This window comes from Zosterops lateralis, assembly GCF_965231275.1.
Source record: "Zosterops lateralis genome assembly, chromosome: 4".
Lineage (NCBI taxonomy): Eukaryota > Metazoa > Chordata > Aves > Passeriformes > Zosteropidae > Zosterops > Zosterops lateralis.
In genome coordinates, this window is record NC_139765.1 from 31386299 (window position 1) to 31409579 (window position 23281).

Consider the following 23281-nt stretch of genomic DNA (forward strand, 5'->3'; position numbering starts at 1 on the left):
CAAATTAGCATCAACCTACCTCAGCAAAATTCACTTAATGGAAGCTTTGTCTTGTTGCAGAGGCTTATTACCCTTCTCATGGCATTCCAGATCTCCAAAGATTTATTGGTGTTGCTCAAAGGAGCCGCTCCCTTTTGGGCTTTCCTTATTCACAACCTAGTCTAGTTTTCAAAACCATCCTACCCTCATGGAGGGAGTCTTGGAGTCCAGTGCTAATGAATATATCCAATGCATTGACTATTAAAACTTAGAAGTCTTGCATTTCAAGAGACAGATAGCATCAGTACCTCCCAAAATCCTAGAAAATGTGACACACTTTTATCTTATCTTGTCTTTGTGCCATCACCTGAGCCAGCAGATGTTCAGTTCTTTCTGGGCAGGAGAGGAAGAACCTCTCCTGTCTTCTGGGCAGGAGAGGAAGCTAAAATGTGTGCACCAGCTGGTTATGCTCATGCCTCCACCCTGGAGGACCTGAGCTGCTGCTGACAGCTGCATTCTGTGTTTTGCAATCCTCCCTTCTCTGAGTCATCTTGCAAAGCCCAGTGGAGGCCACAACCACAATTTGAGCAAAATTAATACTCACACATACGTCAGGTGGATATTTAAAAGTCCTGTTTTGGGACCTACTTGTCTGCAGAGGTTTGAATAAAAATGCATGCATAGCTAGTGTCCTTAAAAGTACAGGTTGTACTTCTACCGGCAATTTTTATATGCGTACACAAATGGATACAGGCATATGTGAATCTACAGGAACATTGAACTTACTGCATCTAATGCATACAATAGGGTGTCTTAAGTTTAAAAACCAAAAAGAAGTAATTAGAATGTTGCTTAGAAGAGGATTTGATGGTCCATGTGTATTCCTTCATGTTGTGGTTGTGTGTTGTCACCACCAGATCAGGTCAACCATGACTGTTTAGTTAACTCCTGAAAACCACCAGGGATGAAGGGCCCACATTCCTGTGGGCAGCCTTTCTCTAGTACTTCACTGCCCTTCTTGGAAAGAAGACTTTCCTTCAAGTCAGTCTCAATTTGTATCTATTACCTCTGATATTTCCAGGGAAAATAATTAGATGTGAAGTAGAACTTATAAAACCCTTTGTGCTCCAGGTTGATAGGAATCTGTACTTTAACACAATTAACACTACCAAGCCAGATACTGAATCTCTCCTGAACGTGCGTTCATGGGCACGAATCAGGCATCAGCCCTCCTGCCAGCTGCTCCATAAATGACTGAAATAATTGTGGACATTTTAACTGTGTATGTGCTACTCTAACCACCTGGGATTTTGGAAAAACAGGTTCGAAAGTGTGAACATAGGATGTCTGTTTCCTTCAAAATTGTAATTGTTCCTGACTTCAGCTTACTGTGCCAAATGCAGCAGGAAGCAAATGTCAATGAAGGGATTTTAACTGGATGTAGACACTGCTGAGGTATACAAACATTTATTAGCTGTGGTCATGGTAACTAGAACAATGTATTAAACAGACTTAATATGCAAGTTTTATAAATTGAGTAAGTATTCCACCACTCCAAAAGTAGAAACTTTTGACTATTCCAGGTTCTGAAGTTGCTGTTCAAAACTGGTGTCAAATACATTACTTTAATAAATGTGTAAAATTCAAAGAAGAGTTAAAACTAGTTGCTGGATTACTTAAATTCAAAAATTAATTTGAAGTTCACACTTCAGAGAGTGGGAACTATCTCATTCTTCGTCAGAAAATGATAACCTGAGTTAAAATATCATGGGCAAATTATAAAAATAATTCCAGGATCAGATAATCTAGAATTTATAAACTTTCTCTTCCTTCAAGCCAGAAATTCCTCTCTGTTGGCAACAGGACTTGAATTTGTTAGTTTATTGATTGGTGCATTCATATTTCAGTTGACATCAACACTTGCTGTGAAAATTGGCTGCAGATGCACAGTTGAGTATTTGTCCCTGAACTTACACAAATGGATTGTACAAATCTTTCTGTGTTGAAGAATCTCTCCTGTGTGAAAAATAGCAGCACCATCCTAGTGATAGTGCTTTAATTAAATCTCTCTTCTATGATCAGTATAACCTGTTCTGTCTGACATGAGAATCTTCTGTCATCTGCTTTTGCCTCTGGTCATAATTAGGAGAATGAAAGTCACTAAATCAGTCAGAGCAAACAAAAAGGAAAAGTAAAAGTACTTTCCAGATGCTTAAAATAATTTCCCACTTAAGAACATGAAAATTCCTCTGGTTTCTCACTGAATTTTATTTTGCCCAGTATCATATATGAATGCTGACCTGTTGTTACTAGATACTTAAGAAATCAGAGAGTTTTGTCACTAATCACAGAAGAACAATAACAAAAGCATTTTGTTTAAGAGGAAAATCTCCTCCATTCAGGTCATAGAATCAAAGAATGTTAAAGGTTGAAGAGGACCTTAAAGATCATCTGCTCAGAGTCCCCTTGCCATGGGCAGAGACACCTTTCTCCAGACCAAGTTGCTCAAGGCCTTATCCAACCTGGCCTTAAACACTGTCAGGACTGGGTCATCCACAGCCTCCCTGGGCAAACTGTTCCAGTATCTTAGCACCCTCACAGTCAAGAATTTTTTCCAGATATGTAGCCTAAATTTCCCCTCTTTCAGTTTGTAGCCCTTACCCCTTGTCCCATCACTATGGTTCCTGAGGAGAGACCCTCTCAGACTCCCTGCAGCCCCTCCAGTCACTGGGGGGTTGCCATGAGACCTCCACTCAACCTTCCCTTCTCTGGGCTGAGCAGCCCTGCCCTCCTCAGCCTGTCATCACAGGGGGTGCTCCAGCCCTCTGATCATCTTCATGGCCCTCCTCTGGACTCCAACAGTTTCATGCCCTCCATATGCTGCAGAGAACATAAGCAGCAGCAGAGCTGCACGCAAAGCTGCAGGTGGGAAAGCGCCTCCCCTCGTGAGGAGGGTGGCTTAGGGTTGCACAAAAGCATCTCAGGTCATAACAAAAGCCTTTCCCAATCGATTCAGGAAATAATCTAGTCCTTCAAATCATAGTAAAATATTACCACAGGTTAGAGTATAGTACCCACCATGTCTGCTATGCTTCACTAATCTACAATGCAGAAACTAAGTGAGCCTAAGGGAGTTTCTCTGAGATGAGCATTGCTCAGCATATTGGTCAGTATGATGCTCATTAACTCTCCCCTGTGCTACTTCAGACAATACTGCCTTCTATAAAATGACTTTTTCTCTTCAGATCCCTGTTTAACTCCTGTATGGCAACCTAGCCCACACTAGGACTCTTCTAGGCCCAGGGAAAAGAGGTGTCAGATTTTAAGAGTAAACCTTAAAGCCAATTTGTCACTGTTTTTCTCAGTGGCCTGGAACAAAAATGAGCACAAGTATTGAATACTCATGAAAGTGCAAAATTGGAAAAGAAGATTTAGACCAAGGAAAAAGATTGCAGAAAGTTTATTAATTGCTACCAAAAGAAGCTGAAACACTGCATTTTTGATAGCAACCACCTTGAATGGAGGTCTGAATAGCTTGGTTCAGCAGCCCTTACAATGATGCCATCAGCCAGCATTACTGGTCTCTTATAACACTGAGAAACATAGAATTGCTTAAGAGCTTCATTAGATAATAAATACCCAGTGCCCTGCAAAAATGAGGGTAAGATATAAGCAGGGCAATCTGTGATAAGTGTCACTGTTTGTATTTGCACTAGATAGTGTGAACAATTTTTAATAACAATAAAACCACTCTGTTACAGCTATAGTTAAAAGTGCTGAATATTTTTGATAAATCATTTCAAGTGAAAAGTAAAGTAGAAAATTGTAAGTAAAGGTTTTGGTGACATGGTGTCACCATGACTTCTCATAAGCTTGAAATACTGGGTGTTCCTATAGATTTCAGACTGCAAGGTTTCTGATGTTTACTCTGAATGTTTGAGAAAATGTGTATAATTCAGGCCTGCCTCAAGACAGACATGCTTGCATGCTATCCTGTAAATGCTGTGGCTACCTATCTGTCCACAGAGAGATGCTTCTAGATAGAAAGATATATTTTTATATCTGGGCAGATACATAGATAAGTAAACATATTTATAAAATTAAAGGATTATAGTGGCTGTATTGCTCAAATATATTGCAGGTATAAATGGGAAATCATCACTGAAACAAGAGAAATGTAGTGTCATCCCTTGAAACATGTTACAGGAGTCTACCTTTTCCTACTCTGTGCTTAAAAAAGATCCAGACCCTTAAATATGAAATTTCTTGCAGATCTAGATAATGCAAAATTACATCCTTATTGTTCATTTCAGCTCTTGTTGAATCACCAGATGCAGTTGTGGAGATAATGTATGTTTCTCAATATCATAATGGGCATAACAAGCAAAGTCTTTTCCATGTCCTTGATTCTGCCAAAAGCCAAATGTCTTTGACTTTCCACTTTGTACAATCATTCTCCACAAGCCAAGCATAAAAAACTCAAGTTATGATTTCAGTCACCTTCATTTGATAACGTTTGTGGCGTACAGTGGAGAATAAAATGGAATGACTCTATGCAGTTTGTTAAAACATTCAGGATTTCACTTCATGTTGTTCGTATTTACTATAGAAAATTTGCATTTTCAAGTGCAAAACAAAATTGTGTTTGAGGGCTATCTTTATATGAAAGTAAATAATAGTCCCAAAGGGAATATTTATTTATGACTGGAAAAGTAGTGGCTTGAGCATGTGTGATTCACTCTGTATATTTATTCATCTATCTGATTGGGCCATAATGCATAAAAATGTATGAAAGAATCTGCTCCATCTTTTCTAATGGTAAAGTATAAAACGATGTGCATAGGAAATTTTAAACAGAGTCTCCTTTTATGTTAATCTAGGAAGAAATGAAACCACTGCAATAATATTTTATAAACTGGAACAATTTTGTGTATTTTTAGCCTTTATCATTTGGAAATGGTAAAGATATATTCTTAGTTTTTTGCCTTCAAATTTTATGACAAACTATTTAAATTTATTCAAATACTCCCAAGACCCCAGTAGTACTTATTAGATGCAAAAACAAAGATCCAGATATCAGTAGTCACCCTGTGACTGGTTAGAATGTAGAAATATAGAAATGTAGAAATATATTAAACCCCAAACTGTCTTTCAATTCCCTGCAATTGTCAGGAGGTCAAGTGATTTTATTTAACATTTAAAATTACAGGGCAAAGAAAGCCCTTGGATTTTGAACTCCAAAGGTATCCTCATGGCTGCCTCCAGCAATCTTGGCAGAGGCAGCCCTATATCCACTTCATTTCCCAGGCACCTGGACCATCCAGCCTTGGAGATATTTCCCCAGCAGTGCCTTGACTGGACTTCCAGCTGTTTTTGTGCTTTTAGTGAAACTTTTGGGTGTTTAGAGGAGAAGCAGGAGGTGAGGGAGTAGTGAGGTTTCAGCTGTGGCAGAATAGAAGAGACTAGTATCCCAACTTCCCACTTTCTAGGTCAGAGCTTTCAGGATGAGTGATCTCTATTGCACATTCCTGAAGAGAGACAGACAAAAAGAGTAATTTTTCCCCAGCTCTTGTTGTGGTTTAGGAATGGTATTCCCCAGTTTGGTGCTCCCACTCTCCCTGTGCTACCACTCACTTTCTCCCCCTTCCCATGGATGGAGAGGAGAATTGGAGGCAGAAAAGGTAAAGATCAAGGGTTAAGATAAGACCAGCTTACTGGAAACAGCAATGAGATAAAAAATGAACAGTAAGAGTAACAGCACTAATGGCAGAGGGTATGATAAAGAGGTGATCACATAGAATCTCCCTAATGGTAGGCAATACCAGACCTGGAAAAGAGCCCTTTCCCCATCCCCAGAAAAGATGTGAGGTGGTATAGAATAACATCCAGGTCCTCTCCATCTTCCCTCCTGGCTACTGCAAAAATTAACTCTGTTCCTGGCCAGAACCAGGACAGTTTTTGAAAAGAGATCTGTAGGAGAAAAAATGGAGGCTCTAGTTTCTAATTACTTACTGTTAGCTCTGAAGTAGGATCTCAGCTTCTAAAAAGGGGAGGAGTTGAGACACTTTTCTGTGCAGTTTCTAGGTGGTTGTATTTATGTCACTGCCTAATCAGAGCTGAGACTCATCTTAATGAATGCCAGTTGCTTAGGAGAGATAAATACCCTGGGTTTGGGATTTCCCTATGGGAACTGGGCATGTAAAACACAGTGCAGGCAGTGCAATACCTGACTTAACCTGACTGTGCCTTGGCACTTAATGAATTGTATGCTCTATACATTTATCCAAGGTTCTTTGCAAAATTTGTATAAATACAAATATAAAAGATTTGGCTTCTGTCGACACTGTCCCTTTTCTTTTGTTTACTTGATTCATCCTGGGCATGAATCCTCACATCCAGGATGTTGTAAAATAATAATGATCCATTTTTTTAACCTGAATTAGAATAATCTTTGTAACTGTGGTGTAATTCTTGGAGTTGCTCTGCTATTTTTGTGGAACAAAAGTGTTACACATGACTTTTGTAACCTGTTACAAGGACATGATGGAATCCACATTTCAGTATTTTCAACAAACTGTTCAGAGATGGCCTTAGTCTGATAATTTTGCTGATCTCTCTTTGCAAATTAAGTGCTGAAATCACTTTGCCTTACTTTGTGAAAACCTTTGAATACCATATGAACAAGGGGCAGAAACAATGTAATTCAGAATCAACAGAAGTAGAGTTAGCCCTCCAAATGCTGTATTTACCCCTTTACCTGGGAAAGACATTTGCTCTTTGCCAGCTGAAATTTGAAATTTGTCAGGTGAAACCATACATTATCCTTGTTCCAACCAAGCATGTGACAGATATGCCAGAGCTTCAAGCACGACGGGAGAACAATGCAAAAACTATTAGATAATAATTCTTATGGTTACAAGAATTATATAGTTGTTAGGAGCACTAGAAGCCATTAGTCTTAGTAGTAAAGCACTAAAAGCTGAAATCCATCTTTGTTTTCCTTTCCTAAGGCACTAAAAGAAATGAACTCAGATCTCTACAGGCCCCACAGAGACATGTTACATTTTCATTTCCTCTGTCTCCTTCAGAGATAACAATGGGTCCCTGAAGGCTGTTCCTCTTGTCTAGTTAAGGCTAATGGCTTGTTCTTGATGATATTAAAACGTCCTTCTAGCACTGTTTCATCAGGTTAGATGGGTGACTGACAGGTCAGCAGAGCACAGTGGAAAAAGAACCTCCCCCTGCTGCCTGCCTTCACCCATTAATCTGAAAGCTAAACTCTGTCAGCTGGATATCAAGATGCATTTGCTGGAGCAAAAATGCAGCCATGCCACCTGACCTCTGACCTTGGTGATCTCTTCTTCTCCATGGTAAAAGGAGAGGAGGAACTTCAGAAACCGCTGCAGGCAGGAGGGACAAGGCCCTTGAGGTGGGAAAGACAGCCAAAAGAACAACAGAGGACTGTGAGCCCAGTGCTTACTACAGAGGGACAAATGGGGTGGCTATTTACCTTTGTGCTGCTTTCAGCCACTTTCAAGGAATATGAGAAAAGAATTTGATTCTTCCAATGACTTCCATTGATGGTAAAACTTTAACAGAGAGGACCAGGAAGGATTCTCCGTAACCTTGACAGCATTCCTCCAAGAACTGTTAAAAGTATGTTCTTCCAGCTGCTCTTTTTCCTAGAATGGAGCTGAGAAAAAAGCAATCATTCACACATACTTTGTTGGATAAAATTTTCTTCCAACTCGATCCCTAAAGATTATTCTGTCGCAGGCATCTCTGTTACCTAGCAACTATGATAAAGCCAAGAAAAAGACCTAAATATCAGTTCCTTAGGAGTAATATAAACACTAATACATTAAGCTTTAAACTCTAAGGGAGTCTTTTATTACTAATGAAACTTCCATGCTTTCCCTAACATAATAAAGAAATTTTCTTCTTAATGAACTCTGATGCTATTGATCCTTCTCTATTTTTGAACCACACTGTGTTCACTTCAAATATTGTGTTGGCACACTGTACGTCTTTCAAGTCAGCCACTAAACATCAAAATTACTTTGGTGACATCTGGAGTGTTGAAAGTAAACAAGATAATTCCTTGGCTAGAAGTGCCTGAAACAAAATCTCATCTTTGAACAATCCCAGATATTGTGGCAACTTGCAAACCTGATCTGTAACTCGCATTTTGCCTCTGACCTTCCTCCTCCCTCCTTTGTAGAGGTCAATGCTGTTCTGAGAAACTGCAGAACAGAAGTGCCATCACAGATCCTGTTCACTGTTTTCATTCATAAAGCCATTCAACGCAGCTAACATAGTTTCTGCTCTAGCTGCTCCAAGAGTAACCACATATGGGAAAAGATTACTCATTAAAATGGTGATAGGAGCCGAGCCTCTATCAGACTCCATGAAAAAAATGCATCCCCTTGGAGACTGCAAAGGCACCAGCAGAACTTGTAGCAGACTTCACAGTAATAAATAATAAATTCCCACAGGCCAATCATGACCTGATTCAGTTAGCTTGCAGGCAGAGCTCGTGAATAACAGATTTACACAGATGGAATTAGAACCAGAATTTGACAAAAAACTCTTCTGTACTTGTATTCATAGAATCATTTAGGCTGGAAAATACCCTTTAGATCATGAAGAGCTACCATTAGCCTGACACTGGCAAGTTGACGTGCACCATGAAACCATATCCGTAAGCACCATGTCTTACACAATTTTTAGAGACCTCTAGACATAGTCTCTCCCTTGGGCAGCTTGTTCCAGTGTTAAACAATGCTTTCAGTGAAGAAATTTTTCTTAATATCCAATTTGAAGGATTTTTGAGGCATCTTGAAGCCTTTTTCTCTTGTCTTGCCATTTATAAACATGAAATAAGTTGCTAGGGCATCCCTGATCTGGACAGGTGCTTTTTTCTCAGTTTGCTTGGTAACTCCTCTAACAGTCTTGTTTTGTTTGATAGGATTAGTTCATTGGTCTCATGGAGCACAACTTCTGGGTCATGCCAAAATGATTAAGACCTCACACCACTCAGAGTCTTAAGTGTCAGGCCTTAGTTCTTGCATTTGCAAAATAGTTTGTGGAAGCACTTGCAGAAAGGGGATTTCGACAGGTATTGTATGATATAGATGTATGAAGCTGATTTTCCTATCCCCACATTCCCTTCCCCACAGATCTCAGTTTGGGGGAGGGAGCAGAAATGTCCCAAGGACTAGGTTCATTACCTTCAACTTTGGCTCAGTGCAGTGTTAGGACAGCCACATGTAATATTTTCCCTGCAATTTGTCTGGGCCCAGCCTAGGTAACATGGATTCCTCACCCCAGTCTTGCTCTTGGACCTCTCTTGCCCATCTAATGGGGAGAGTCAATAATGTCTGAATAGCATCTTCTTGGGGGGCGAGGAAATTTGCAAGTTCTAGATCTAAATCTTCTGCCTCTGTCACAAATAGATGTTCTTTCTGCCCTAACACTGCCCAATCAAAGTTGGTATAACCACTGATTAATTCCCCAGCTTACTTGTATTTTTCACAGAGCATCTTTATTAGCAATAAATAATGAACTTTAGTGGCATTCCATCTCTCTGGTTCATTTTCAAATGTGCCATCAGTAATGATTTCTTGTTTAATCAGGTTTGGTACAGAGTCACTGACTTGACTTTAATGGCTTCCTTATTATACCCATCTAGCCTATTCCAAATATCTCCATCTCAGTTGGTATCATATGCATCTGTGCAGATTTTCATGAGGTCTAGATTGTTACCTTGTAATCCAGTTTCTTGGTGTTTTCGTGCTTTCTTTATATCCTGTGGCATTAATTTTATTTGGTGGGGTGTGGGTTTTTTTTTTTTTTATTTTATTATTTTTTTTTTAATTTTTTCCCTAGATAAACCTTTTCCCAGACTTACTGCCAGCCTTTAATTTACTTTTAATTCTCTCTCAATCCCTTGTTGAAAATTCACTCTTCCCTTTTTGAATTTCTTCTTTTAACCTTTCAGCCTATTAGTTTCCAATTTTCCATATTGCAGCTAGCAGCCAGCACATCCCTTCCTCTCCTCTGTTTTTATTTTACATGTATCACTCCAGTTACAGAATTCATTCACCAAGACTTTCAGATTGTGGCTTATTGCCCTTAGTCACTCCTTATGTCACTTAGGATCTTGCCAACCATTTTCCATAAAACCTTATTGCAATAGATACCATTTAGCAGGGGAATCAGCATTCTAAGCCAAGGATCCTACTCACTATGCCAATTAATTCTGTCACCCAATTCTATAGGGACAGGCAAATTCTTTTGGGCTCCTTGGTAGAACAATGACATAAAAAGTTGTTATTACAATCAAAAGTTTCACCTGGACTCTCTGTGAATTGGGTCCTTTTACAAAACACAGGGAGTCAATAAACAGTTTGGTTATCAGCAGAGTTTTAAATCCCTTGGAAATGAAACATTATTTGCAACAACTTACTTGATTGTTATCTTTTACTGTTCTTGATTTTGTTTATATTCTTATATTATTTAATTGCTTGGGACATATTGATCTAGTGGCATTTGCATGGAAAAGGAAAAGCAGTTCTCCATAAACCCCTTAATGCCTTCCCTGTGCAACTCTCTTCTGTTATTTTTTTGATTGGTACGTTTGGTTTACTTGATAATTTAACTGTGAAATTTGAGATTTAACTAGTTTTGAACTTCTCTGTGAAGGCAGAGAAAAAAGAAATTGGTGGTTGGGGATAATATTTTCTAAACATTTTTCAAGGGAACATATTCTGGTAGTTGAAGTTAAGTCCTACAGTTTTGAAACTACTTTCTCACTTAGTGAAGGGAAGGCGGGTTTCCTGCAGAATATAGCTCAGGGCAAAATCCACACTTTTTTCCCCACATGTATGTAGGAAGTTATGAATCAGCAAGCATAAATCCAGAATGCCTTCTTAAGGCTGGCTGTTTCTCATCCTTATGAGTCAGTAGCACCTTTTCCATCCAGCTTGACTGTCTCTCCACTTACTCTTCTGGAAAATAGAAATAATATGAAAAAAAAAAAATAAATGGAATTAATATGATTTAATTCAAAACCCCCACAGTACTCCCACACAAAGATTGTCCTTGCCAGTTTTGACATACAATCATACAAGATAAAATTCTGAATAAGGCAAAGACTTGCACACTGTTTTTGGAATGGAATTCTTGGCTATTTGAGATGTCTGATATTGCTACAAGAGTTGCATGTTCGCTTTCTCTTGCGGTGTGCTTGTGTAATTCCTTTACCTCAATAGGAATTTGCCCATTCTTGGATTTGGAAACTGTGACAGAGGAGACAGGCTTTAGCAGGATACAGAGAGAAAGGCTTGAATAAACTGGTAACTGGAACTTGATGCAAACAGATGTGGAACCAGAGCCTCTGGAATGAACAGAATAAATGGTATGAGGCTGTCAGTGTATGAAGTACATAGTTTTCTCTGAAAACTAGCTTTGATAGGGATGAAAGTTTTGCTTAAGAACTGTGTTTCTGTGACAACAAGGGAAAGATGCCCTTTTAGGCTTTGGAGCAGAGGACAAGGCTGTTGACAAAGACCTTGTCATCTGATTTCCAGTCTAAATCCCACTTCTGCTGCCCCTTTCTGCTCTTTCTCTCTCCATGCTGCATATAACTCCATCTCCTTACTTCTAGGTCTCTTTTTAAACTTCCTCCTCATTCAGTCTCAGACTTCACTCTTGTTCTTCTGTCCTGTGTTCAAACAGTCCAAATTTCTCTTTCTCTCTGTCCTGATGTTGTGGCTGCTATCCACTTGCCACTTCCTTCAGTGAATTGTATTTGGTGTTTTTGAAAAATGTCTGTTAAAATAGAAAATGCTCATCATTCTTCAAATTTGTATACCTGGCAAGTTCCACCTGAGTCACATTTGTGTTAGATACACAGTGGCACCTGGAGTCTTGAAGCTTCACTTCTGGGCTATTTCAGCCAGCCATTTGAAGTCATGTCTGACTGTGCACTTCTCAACTCTATTCAAGAGATCTGGAGATGAACAATCTAAAACCGAGTAATTTCAAATTGACCTGAAACATCATGGTCAGACTCTACAGCTCTGATTCTAAACACAGGTACGGAAACACTAATGATGTAGATCATATGGTGATGCATGTGTTTGCATGAAAAAAACTCTGAAGTATAATCTTTTTAGACTGCAGAATCTTTTTTCCTCCTCTGTCCAGGCTTAGCACATGTTTGCACATGCATGAGAAACAGGATAAGGAGAGTAGTGGGACAAATCAGGATCTGCCAGCACGTGTGCTATTAGCTTTACATTTTAAGGGCATGGATGACTCCTCTGAGAGCCAAGTCTTGGCACAGAAAATGTCAGAATGGAAATCTGCTCCATGAAAGATGTAAATCTAAACACTTCTCCAAATGTTTAGCCTCTGAGGAAAAATATTTATATTGAAGACACTACAGAGATATTTCAGTCCAAGACAGCTCTTGTCATTCATCCCTCAATTGCTAGCAGTAAGGATTTGCTTACATCCCCTTAGAGGGAGAAGACCTGTTGTATGTACAAGGTAATTAAGTTAATGAAGTTGGGTATCACTCTTTCTTTCATGAACTGGTAAATTCACTTTGGAACAAATATACTTTCTCTGCCTAGTAAGAGATACAATGTCCTGCTAGCTGTCAGGGAAATAAAATGAGATCCTGTGATATTAGTATGGATGTCACAGATCTCTTCTAGAGGATAAAAAATATTAGTAATACTTATAGATAAGCTAGCTACCATAAACCAAAACAACTAAACACTGTCTTCCTCTCTTAGAAAAATAGTACTCAAAAATGGCTGCAGCCATGTTCAAGAATGATTGCTCAGTGAGTCATTCATCACTGTAAAAAATGAATTTAGCTTACCAAGAAAATGTTTGTTTCCTGCTATAACAAGAATTCAGTATATCAGCAAGGAAATTAAATCATCTCACTTGGCTGTAATAAGCAGCTGATTTATACTGAAATCATAACCAAGTACCTTGAGAAACTAGAAGTGCTGTTTTAAGGTGAGCAACTGAAACTATTAACTCCTGAATGAAAAATGGCTTTGATTTAACCAAAATCAAACAAGAGCAACCACAAGAAAAATTTGCAAAGTAACAGAAACAGATCCATGAGGAACTTTCAGAAGCAGAACATAAGCTCTGTATTATAACCAGTTCTTCTGTAATTGGATGATAATTAAATGAACAGCTTTTATCCAAGTCATGTTAAGGTAATAGGGACCAAAGAGAAAAAAACAATCCTCACAGAGAATGCAAGAGGATAAAAACATATAGGAATACAGAATCCATTGTCATAAATCTCTAAAGCACTTGTTCTTCACATTTATAACCTAAGCACTGAATGAAAAAAATTAAAGACAGCAACAAAAAACATAAAGCAACCAAACAGAGAACCAACCAATCAAAATGCCAAACCAAACCCAAAAATAAAAGGCAAAAGAAAAAGCTAAAAGGGAAAATATGGGGGACTGGAATCCCAATGAGTGATATATTTTTTTTTTTTCTTGTAAGCTTTGTAAGCTTGTCAATCAACTGTAAAAGCAGAAAAAGGACTACATATGTGAACACTGGTGACAGGTAGAAAGAACAATTATTGAAATCAAATAAAGTCAGGATGCAGCATCAGATGAAAGTACCTGAAGTGAAAGATATGACTTTTTTTACAGTATTTGTGAGCTTCCTCAGGTTATAGAAATGATCTTAAGGGTATTATTAGAACAGACAAGAATTATTGCCTTAAAAAACCTTCCTGTTACCTCCCCTTTTACTAGAAGAGAGGTGGTGCTAAGATGTGGTAGTGCTGTATTACACAATAAATGTCTGCTTAAGGATGACACAAACAATAGGCAAAAGCAAGCCAGCAGGAGGGTAACTGAGGGATTTGGCAGTAACGGTGGGTCTGTGGGATGCTTTATGATCTTCTCTTGGTAGAGACTCATACTACCAGTTGTGTGCTTTCGGATTTTTAACTAGCTGAGCCCCACATAGCACATCAAAGCATGTAATATTGTACCAACCTGAGTAATGCAACTGTGTGTTCAAGGAAAAAGAGCGAGTTAGATGCCAAATGAGTGGTGAGGACCTCCTCTAAAATGGAAGAAATGGAGACCAGGGCTCTGCTTTTTGATCTGTATCTATGGAATTGAATAATTAAAAGCCTTGCTTTTTCTAAGCTGACTGGAAAAAATACCTTTAGCAACCCTATCTGCCCATCACTGCAGATTCTGTTGAGGTGTTTGGATGAGGACTTGATGGCTTGGGGGATCCATTTCTTCTTCCTTTGATGTTTCAGACTTGGTCCAGATACTCCTTTTGCTTGGCCCTATGCAATGTTCCAGCTCTGTGGGTTGTGAGCAATCTTATGGCCTACCCACAAGCATCCCTGCTGGAAGTCAAAATCTGGAGGGGCTGGAAAGAGAAATACAGAAGCAGAATTGGAAACATAGAGATAAGAATAGATCATCACAAGTAAGACTTTTCAGGAGAGGCAGTAATTGTGGAGTTGTAGAGGAAATAAATAGAATGGAGAAAAGTTGGACAATGTGCAAAATGAGTAAGAGGAAAGGGCCAGTTCTTGGTGTTTGCATAAAAACTGTCTCAAACATCACTGTTCTCCTGTTATATCACCTCTTGAGAGAAACCAAGAAACTTTCCATGCTCTCTACAGCAAGATCTGTAAAATCTCAGTTAACAGAAGTGTTCCAGACAACAGAGTGACTAATTTCCCCACACCACCTCAAATCTGTCTCCTACCAAGTTCCTCTCTTTGAAGAGAGTTCTCATCCCACTGCACAGCAAAGCTCGCCCACGTCTGTGATGCTTTCCCCGGAAAAACAAAAACAGTAACAAAGAATGACAAACTGATCAGAGCCTAACTTAGCTGCGTAATCAGTTGTTCTGTAAGCACAGGGGTAAGTCTGAATCACTCATATAAAAAATTAACCCCCTGCCCTTCAATATTAGGCAGTGACTATCAACGCAACACTGAGACCATAAATGCTCTTTTCAAGGAGAGATAGCTTTTAATTAGGTTGAAGTTATATCACAGTCCAATCAGCATTAGGACATCTTATTTCATCACAAAGCATCATGGTTGGTTTTATTTTTACCTCAGCCGTTCCTTTCTGATCAATCTTACTTCAGCAGTGGTCCATCTCTAGCAGTACCCAGGCTATCACACAGCTGCTTCTCTGGCTTCTTCCAAAGACCTGTCACAGCAGCATAAGACATAACAAATTGGATGACAGTGCTCTTTGGAGAAGGCAAGGAGAACATGAAGGATGGCAGAGTTTTGCCTGTCCAACAAAGGCAGCTGGAACCACAGGCTGTTTCATCCTGTGAAAGTGGCTACATCAACATGCTCTGTTCTATGCTGTATCGTGCACTCATTGGCTTGACCGCAACTACCTCAGAGGTCTGTGTCTGACGTGAACTACACAGTCCATCTATGCTGAGGATGCCCCAGCTACTGCAGGACAAATGAAGCTGAAATGGTGGTAAAGGTTAAGAAAGTTAAGAGTCAGTGTTGGGTGCTTTCACAGGCCATTCAGTGCCAAAATCCATGCTTTAAAATGTAGACCACTGAGAAATCATAGAATGTGACTATTTGCAGTAGTTATGGGTTCTCCAGGAATGATATCTCTGGGTGTACTTTCCTACAACCAAAATATCCAGTTATGTTAAAAGAAATAGTGACATTTCAGACAGTAATGAAAATAAATTAAGAATAAGAAATGCTGAGCCCTGCTTTTAAAAAGTCATTCATACATTTTAATAGTGTGCGCATAACCTTACAAAACCTGAAAAGCTAAGACGCCGCCAGGTAATTGGATTTGGCAGCCAGTCAGCATAGGTATGACTAAAAATGCCTATTGTTACTGGGCTGTAGTCAAATTTTCCTTGAGTTATGGACACAGAGCCTTGTGCTTTTAGTTCTGATGTGTCCTACTAGGGTGTGTTTTACAGCAACATTATATAAAACCAGTTCTAAAGTGACCTAAAAATATGTGACACTCTGATTGACTTAATACAACCTGAAAAAATGCCCGAAATTCTTGGGATTATTAAGTAATGGTGGAACTTGAAATAAGCTGGTACACTTCACATTTTAATTCCAATTAAATAGCTGTGTTGTTTGGTGGTGACAAATTCCTTGGTGAGCAATGTCAACCCAATACAAAATGCATTACAATCTTCTTGGAGATAAAACAAGAACCCTATGTTTGTCTCCATGTCCCATCTTAGCAATATATATATATATTTCCAGAAAACCTTACTTTTACTGAAAGGAGGGCAAATTTAAGGTTCTGCCTTCCTTCACTGGGCTTTTGCCAACAAAACCTACAGAATTTAAGTTGGCAATTTTATCTAGATGCTGTCAGTTTTTTCCTTTGGAGAACACAGAACTGGAAGGGACCTCATGACTTGTCTTTTCCAACTTCCTTCCTATTTTCAGTTTCCCTCCTACCTCATGGACTGGAAGGCTTTGTTGCTCTGAATGATTGTGGCAAGTAAATTCCACATGGCCCGGTGCTGTAGTAAGATGCACAACAGTTGAGCTCTTGGAGAAGATTGCTTTATTCTCTGCGGACCTTCATGGAAATGGGTGGAGGCATAGATTTTACCAGCAGCTTCTGTGAATATTTGGTAGGACAGGTGCACTGAAGTTGAAAACTCATGTTTCTTTTACACCTTGTTGAGGAGGCTTCCTGATGTGTGTTTCTGCTGTGCCAAAAATGAGGGTCAGTGGGAGTAGCAGCTGTTTACTCTCAACTCCCCCTTCCTCCTTGGGAGCAGTGACTACAGAAATGATATTTTTTGTCTTCATTGAATTTATAGGGGATGGATTACACATAGCTTGGGTATGCAAACCTGGAGTTTGTTAATCTTTTGGCTACATTTTTTTTCTAAACTACTAAGCAAATCAACTGTCAAGATCTAAAATGGTCTTGAAATGCAGCCAAATTTGGGAAAAAAATCTGCCACCAGGGTGGATTTGTACAGTTTTGCCACATTATTTTAAATCCAAGCCACTTGGAGCTTAGAGCCACTTTTAAAAGAGTAAAGGGAAGGAACAGAGACAAGAAAAGGCAGTTGGTGCCTCAAAAGTAGGTGCACTAGTTTCAGGTATTTAGAACTATATACATGACCAGGAAAGATGTTTCTTCTCAGATCACTTTGTCTAGTTGACAGGGTTGAATAACATTTTTAGACTCATAGAATAATAGAATAATTTGGGTAGAAAGAGACCTTAAAGATAACCTAATTCCAACCACTCTGCCATGGACAGGGACACTTTTCACCTAGATTAGGTTGCTCAGACTTCCATCCAACCTGGCCCTGAACACTTCCAGGCACTGGGCACCCACATCTTCTCTGGGCAACCTGTTCCAGTGCTTTGCCACCCTCACACTAAAGAATTTCTTTCTAATGGTTAATCTAAAATTACTCTCTTTCAGTTTGAATCCATTCCACCTTGTCTTCTCACTACATACCCTTGTAAAAAGTCCCTCTCCATCTTTCTTGTAGGTTCCCTTCAGGTCTTGGAAGCCTGAATTAGGTCAGTCTGAAGCCTTCTCTTTTTCAATCCTAATTGTCTCAGCCTTTCCTCATAAGAGAGGTTTTCCATCCCTCTGATCCACTCTATGGCCCACCTCAGCTGGTGGCCTCTCTCCAACAGGTCCCTGTCCTTCCTGTGCTGGGAGCCCAGAGCTGGATGCAGCACTGCAGGTGGGGTCTCACAGGAGCAGAGCAGAGGGGCAGAATCCCCTCCCTCCTCTGCTGCCCACGGGGCTTTGGATGCAGCCCTGGACATGTTTGGCTCTCTGGGCTGAGAGTGCACACTGCTGGGTCATGTCCAGCCTCACACCCACCTGCACCCCCAAGTCCTCAGGAGGGCTGCTCTCCATCTGTTCATCCCTCAGCCTGGACTGGGAGCAGGGGTTGCCCTGACCCAGGTGCAGCACCTTGCACTTGGTCTTGTTAGACCTCATGAGATTCCCACGGACCCATTCCTTGAGCTTGTCCAGGTCCCTCTGGATGGCATCCAGTCCTCCAGGTGTGTCAACCACACCACTCAGCTTGGTGTCATCAGCAAATCTGCTGAGGGTGCACTTGATCCCTTTGTCCCTGTCAGTAATGATGGTATTGAATAACACTGGTCCCAGTATGGACCCCCGAGGGACACCACTTGTCACTGATATCCATCAGGACTATGAACCACTGACCACTAACTTCTGGATGCAACCACCCAATCTTCCATTAGATAATTTATAAGGCAGATATTCTGCAAAGAAAAGCAAGGTTCCTGACTTAACTGGAAAAATGACATTCTGGTTCCAGATAGGTTTACAGGCCAGATCCTGAATGTGATATTTTTATGAGTAGAACAGGAACTGAATGTCACCACATGTTTCATCACTCCTTGCCTAAATCCTATCTGCAGCTGTTGCAAACCTAGAATGCTCAGAGTAAAGCTGTCTTTTCCTTCACTGTGCCAAGATGGGTACAAAATATGTGCAAGACTGCAATTTCTTCTCTCTCTTCCAAGTCACCAGAAGGCCCCTTAAATGCAACAGAAATCTGGTGCAAACAAGTAGCACAAACATCCTTTGAAACACTGTCTGCTCACAGACCCAGGATGCAAGCACTAAATTTCCAGGGGTCATGAAGTTGTTATTGCTTTGTGTATTTTTTAGTTTGATTGCTCTCTTAAATTTAGAAATGCTTAATGAAAGTCTGGAGCCTGACAGTGCCTTAATGGAAATTTAATGAAGAAGAGGACAAGCTATCTCAACCTTAGAATCTGCCAGGAGGACTGCACTGCCTGATGATCTTCTGGCTGTCTATAAATGTCTCATATTTCTTTCCCTTGATCTACATGGTCTTTTTTTTGGCTTGAGTTTCCCTTTGGATTTTTTTTTTCTTCAGGTGTATTTAAAAAAATCTCTCTCATTTTAAGCTTCCCATTCTCTTCTTTGAACCTGAGTCTAGCTTTGATGCTCTATTTCTCAGGGATTCCTTGTGAGGGAATAGTTCTCAGATTCAAGCTTGTAGAGCTGTTGCAACTGTAATCTTCCATGATACGATAATGGTTGTGAATAGCCTCTTCAAACTTCTGTTATAGCTCAGAGGAAAGTGCTAACTGGCTTCTGGCCATTCAGTAAGTTAAATTAGTGCAGTGGATGCAGATGCCAGTGTTTTGACCATAGCAGATTAGTAAGGATCTTTAACCCTCTAGCACTGCAGTGACTAGCTCACCTTCAGGTTAAATTCCAGTCACCTTTGAGTCATAAATCTCTCATGTCTCTTCAATGGCTACTTTTGTTTCATCCCCAGTGTTTCATTCACTGACACTGATTTATCCGTTTTCCTAAAAGTGAAGGTCAGGAGAGCCAAGGACAGGCCATGCCTTAGCCGTGAATCTTGGAACTGGAAAGGCAATTAAGCTTGCACACATTTATAACTTGTATGAGGCCCCTTCCATTTTGTGGGCTTCTCTAAAACTGCAAGCTCTGAAAATCTTTACAACTGGCCCTAAAGCATATAGGTTTTTCCCTCTCTCTAATTTTTTTAATAAGACCTTAAAAAAGAGAAAAGAATACAGCTGCTGTCAGTATTTCTATAACCAAAACCAGCTTCCAAACCCCTTATCTCCATCAATAAATATTTTATAAGTATCCCAAGCAATATATCCACAGTTATATATGTTCATGGCGGTTAATGGCTTCCTGTTTTGTAGGAGTTGCTTACAGGCTTCAGGACAACCCCCTCCCCCATTCTGCAGATCCTAATATTTTTAATGCATTTGGGTAATAATTCTATTTCTATAAAATCCTCAAAGGAAATGAGAGTCCACAAACCTGTATTAAAATAACATGAGGGATAAACTTAAGCCCACAGGAGCTAGAAAGCTGTGTGGTAAGTCATCCAAAAACCTAGGCTGGTAAGTCATCCAAAAACCTGGGCTGACAATGTATAGTTAAAGTGCTGAGATATTGCACTAGAATGGGACAAAATAATGGGACACTGACTTTTATAATTCTACAGGAATTAATCTGATCTCCTCATTGTTATATTCTGGTTGTCAGATAGTATATATATTGATCATTATTCTTAACATTAAAAATCACTGACCAATACTGTTTACCATCTTTGTGAAATACAAGACTCTGGAGCAAGGGTTAATTAAAAATGGATTGTATACATATTTGCATTCTAGAGATTGGAACTATGTATTTTTGGAGTCAGCAAAATATTAAATAGATAATTAAAGCATTTTATTTCTTGTGTACTGCACTCTTTTGGATCCTGTATAACTACGTGAGTTCATTAATGTTTTTAAGTAATACATTTAGCATCTTATGGCAGTCTGGCTTGTATTAGATAAGTTTACACAGCACTCTGATTATAGATTCTGTTGGGTCCAGATTGTGCCTCATGCCAGATCTGTCTCATGGCTGTCCTGTGTTTATGTAGATCTCTGCTGTCAGTGATTTCCTGCTCTATGCTGGAAGCCCCAAAATTTCACCACTGACGGGATGAGAAGCCAATAGCAAATAAACTCCTAATTAAGCACTCCTCTAAGAGCTTGTAGGTTAGCAGTTTGTACCAACTTTACATGATCTTTTCTTGATTTGAGTAACTGTGGGTTAAGATGTAATTTATTTTCATATAAGGTTTTAGACTTTGTTTAGCCTTGGATGTTTTATATTTACTAGCCATCAGACGATGCACAGAATCGGACTGAGAATGAACTAAGAGTCCAGGGTGCACTTGCAGACTGCTCATATCAGAGTTACAGTCACATCCCAGCTGGCTTCTTTCACATGTTGACCCCACATACTTCAGGTTCCATGCTGCATGCAATGCTCTCAGCCAGTGACCCTCTAGTTTTGTTCAAGGACTGTGCTGGGAATGAAGTATACTAAATAGAATATTTTGGTGTTGGAATATTTGAATTTCAGGTGCATAGGCTTAAACTATACAAATTATGATGATGCATGGAGATAGTGTGGTGTCCCAGAGGATGACTCAGAACATCTTATCCAACTGGGCTGCCTAGAGTTTGGGATATAAGCTCAAGGACTTTGGTACCTTGTAAAAGGCTGTAAGAGCCTTTCTAGGTACCAGCTATACTACACCACTCTTAATGAAGTTTAAAATGAGAGCTTTTTCCTTTCCAAATAAATGATAAGATTTGAACTCATCTCATTGATGACTTATTCAAGTAAGATAAGATAATTTCCTTTTTTAACTATGTCTGTTTTTGTGCATTAAATCTATCCTTAGTGCAAACATATACTGCCTAATTACACACTGCCCTCAGGGACAGAGAATTTATTGCTAGACTGCAAATGGAGTTCACATGGTATTCAGGAATTCATGAGATGACAACTTCCTGAAAATGATATTTACATGAAAACTCAAAAACTCCAAGTGAGGAAATCCAGAGATAAGATTGCAAGACTGTCCAAGGGGCAGTTTTAACTAGGAACCAAAAAATCCTCTAACTCAGTGCTGGGAGAGACCTTCTTTGTACTTGAAGCACTCTATCTGGAAGTGAAACCAAGGACATTCGCCCTACTAGTTTATGAACTCATTTACAGTTCTCCAGATGCTCCCCACATCTATGGGACATATAGAGCTAAGCAGTCATAATTGCTCTTTAAAGCCTGAAACTAGGGCAGATTAACTTGATTAGACAGTCATTAAGGACAGACAAGAAGTTACTTCTGTCTCATGAATCCACCCACAGAGAGTAGACCAGAGAAAATTTGGCAGCTAATATTCAATCATTCAAGCCCTACCATTTAGGGAGAAAGAAGGACTGGGCTAGTTTGATTTGCATTTTAATTTTCTTGGAGTGGAAAAACAAAAAATCAAAGAAAAAGCACATGGTTTAATATAGAATAATGAAAAACATCTGTGAGTAGTTCTGCTTTACTAGTCCTTTCAAGGGCATGTATCTGGTTAATTTAGTATGGCAGCCTCAATTAAACAGCCCCTAGTAGCATGTTGTGGCTAATTGCTTACGGTTTACCAGAGTCTTTTTTTTCTTTTGAAAAAGGATCTTTCCTTTCTCCAAAACATGCCTGTTTTAGATTGAAGTTAGTACTTTGAGTCTGATTATTTAAATTTAAGATGCCCAAAGCCATAAAAAAAGAAAGTCAAATAAATGAATTTACACTTCTTGCCATCTGTTTAGCAGGTGAGGAAAGAATATATGCTATTTACTTAGTTTATTAGAGAATTATAGCATGCTATAGATTTAAAGTGTGCTATAACAAAGTCAGCACTCATTATCAGTAGCTCTTAGAGTTTGTGTGCAAGATAGCAAAAAGAAATTTGTCCACCTGGAGCATTCACAGTAGACTTTGTGATTTGTATACTTTATTACCTAAGGAAAAAAAGTCTCTATTTTTTGTCATTTCCTTCTGCTCCCCTGAAACAACCAGTTTATGTTGCATTCTTAATGTTATTAGTTCAACAACAATGAATATCTTATATCCATTTTAATTTTAAAAAATCCAGATGATTTATGGAAAATGAGAAATAATTTTTTAAAAATTATATGAAGATTCTCCTATAGCCCTTTGCATTCAGTGGAAGAATTTTAAGCCTTCAGTGTAAATCCCAGAGTCTGACACTGGAGTCTAGCACACCCAAATTATTTCAACATTTCCGAGAGCTATTCCACATCTGTAGGGAAAACCAACCCTGCCAATCCATTGAGATCACTGAAAACAGGAGGAATTGCTTCAGTTTGGGCATTCTTGAATATTTAACTACTTCACTGAAATGCCTGAAGAAAGCTGAAAGAAAACTTGAGAGAAAATCATACAAGCATAATTTTTCCCAGGTTAGGTTATAAGAAAGTAGCAGTGCCACCTCACAACCTTCCCACTACCACAAGCACATCCCTGCTCTCTGCACTGCCAGCATTTCTGGAAAACATGTTTTCAGCTGCTTTCCACGACCATGGTTGAGCCCAGGCAGGACATACACAGTTCCTGAATTGACTTGTCACAGCTATTTTCTAGAGCATAGAGTTACACCAAATTTCTAGAAAATTCTGATCTTTTGAGAATGGAAGCCACGCTTCTAGATGTGACAGAGAGCTGATTCTCTGGTTCACAGCCCAAGGGCAACACCTCTACAAATCCCATAAAACAAAGAGTTCTGTTTACAGGCTTGTCCATTCTTCTAATTCAAAATTTAATTATATTTAAAGACATTTCAAGAGCACAGTTTGAAAAACATTCCA